Below are 2,670 nucleotides of genomic sequence, written 5' to 3' on the forward strand. Positions count from 1 at the left end.
CGGTGGATATATGTTCTCTGTTAACATATATCTAATTCCTCAATCTCCGATTCTTAAATTTTCGGGTACAAATTAAAATATATTTTTTCAGCATTGGTAAGATTAATGTTTTCTGTTAACATGCAACTTCTCTTTATATAAAAAGATTAATATAAAATTATATCTTAAATTTCATTTAATAACTTTAAATTTTAAATTAAAATAATTTTTTAATTTAATATTAAAAATTTAATGATCAAATAATCACGACTTTGAACTTCACTGCTCTAAATCTTTTTTTTTAATTAAAAACTAATTAATAATATAAAATAGTGTGTCTATTAAAATTCAAGTCCAAAATATTTATATTTAAAAAGAATATTAAAAATTAATATAAAATTATATTTTCAAACCTCGTCTAACCATTTATATATTGAATTGTAATATGCATGTATCTTGATAACTTGAAAATACGAATTTTGCTCACCACCAAACATAGTATTTGGATAAAATAAAACAAACGTTTAGAAGCTTAAAATATGTCACCAGCCAAAATGGTTCTGGTTCCCTAAACTTCGAAACCTGATATTTAAGGCACCATATATCGTGCTAGCCCATGGCATCTCGATGATTGCATACAGCCATACACGTCCTTGTCATTGTACCCACCATCATCACCATCACCATCACTTACATTAGCCCCACCCTCCCCTCTGAAAATGTCGTTTCCTTCTCAATTTCACCAATCTCAAGCATGCTCTGGTTATCTTGTTATTCTCTCATTTTGAGCTTCGTTTCAGGAAGATTTTATGAAATGGATGTTTCTAAATCCACATCCACATCCACGTCATCTTCATCGTCAACCTCACTGCCTAATCCATCTTCCTCTCCTAAAAAAATTCAACTGGTTTCTAAGTTTGTTTCAGACCGACTTCTCGACAAATTCTTTGATGCAAGTGAGTTTGATTTTGATTATGAACAAAGTGGATTATGGTCTCCTCCCATTAGAAGAAGTGCCTTCTTGAGCTCACCTGGTAGGATATTCACCGAAGAGGAGATGCTTCGAAGACTTAGAAAAGTGATGGATGCTCGTCGTGATACAAGACATAAATCATGCTGGATTGTATGGTACTGTTAAGTCTTGTAGTAGCCTTTCCTGTTCCATTAGTCTGTCTATCTATCTATCTATCTATCTATCTATCTATCTATATACAAAAGAAAGTGAGAAACCTAAATTTCCATTCGATACACGTAATTTTCATGAGTTTTTTCTTCTTTTTTTTTTTGGCTCTTTTCCTTCTTTCTTTATGTGGGAATCTTTTGTTTTCCAGGTAGTGTGCTGCTTTTGAACATGGCTGAATCCACTCGTTGTCACTTTATCTCCCAGAAGGCTGAGAAGAGGGTGTTGCATATCAGGTCAACCACAAAACAAAAGGAGAAGGGAAAAAAAAGAAAGAAAAATAGGTTAATTATATTGGGTTGACGTACGTTCGTTGCTTCTCAAAGTCTTTTTAGCAGGCATTTCTTGAAGAAGAAGAAGAAAAAAAGGACAAAAAGATTACGATATAGGGTAATTACATGGACCCTGTCTTTGCTTAATCTTATGATAATTAGGTATTAGGCAAGAAAGCAGGATATTTAGTTTCAAGTTGTATTATTTTTATTATTTTTTCGGTCTTGATTTTCAAATTAATATATATGAAGGAAATGAATCATGATATATGATAATATATATGAAGCTCCAAAATCACAGCTCATGCACAAAGAGAGAAACAAAGTCGTGGGTCCGACTGCTTGAAATTAACCATTGCATTTGCATGCAAAACTACAGCAAAGTCATTATAACAGCTTGACGTTAGATCAAAATATACACAGAGGAATATCTTTATTTGTCGTCAGTCTGTCAATATCATACTCCTAAAATTCTCATTGCTTCTTCCATTTCTTTTTTTTTATAATTATTCTTTTTTGGATATTTAATTATTGCCACACACAATATTATGCTATCAGTACCATGGTTGCAGCCTAGACGTAATGATCAGTTTAAAGTAAACTTCATCTTTGTCCTTACAGATATATCAATATTCCACTTCTATCCTTATATTTTAAAATCTCTCAATTTTATCCTTATATTTTCCAAAAATACTTAATATTACATTAAACCATTAAATAATTAATTTTTAATTAAGTTTTTTGAGTATTTTTATGAGATATTATGATACCTATGAGCATTTAAAGAAGTATCGTCTAGCTCACTGATATTTTTTTTTTAGTTTAACGTGAGTGTCCGGACTAACTTACGTGTACCTCGACTAATCCCACGAGCCCTGAAGTTAACGACCATGTAAGCCTCCAGTGGTCATCATATGAGCAACCATAAAGCTCGAACCTGAAACCATAGAGGAAGCAAACCTCTTAATCCCAACCTCAGTTATACCTTTACAAATACAAGAGAGGTGAGGTCTCATATTTGAGGTATCGTCTATAAAAAAATGTCAATATCATTTCATTTTAACAGTCATCCGCGATCTTCAATTGGTATAAAAGTTTTCAATGCCAGCTAATTTCGGAGTTAGTGTGTGTATATATATATATATATAATTAATTAAATTAATCTTTATATATATATATATATATATATATAGCATTAAAATACTTAATCAAGTAAATGTTTCCCATATATTAATGTAT

General features: G+C 31.2%; 1 long non-coding RNA gene across 1 annotated transcript; it reads left to right on the top strand.

The window, feature by feature from the left end:
- Positions 1–537: 537 nt before the first annotated feature.
- On the top strand, positions 538–1,711 carry LOC133703208 (uncharacterized). The gene is made up of 2 exons (XR_009843841.1): positions 538–1,107; positions 1,311–1,711. It is a non-coding gene; the product is annotated as an uncharacterized LOC133703208 (long non-coding RNA).
- The last annotated feature ends 959 nt before the right edge of the window (positions 1,712–2,670 follow it).

This window comes from Populus nigra, chromosome 9, assembly GCF_951802175.1.
Source record: "Populus nigra chromosome 9, ddPopNigr1.1, whole genome shotgun sequence".
NCBI lineage: Eukaryota > Viridiplantae > Streptophyta > Magnoliopsida > Malpighiales > Salicaceae > Populus > Populus nigra.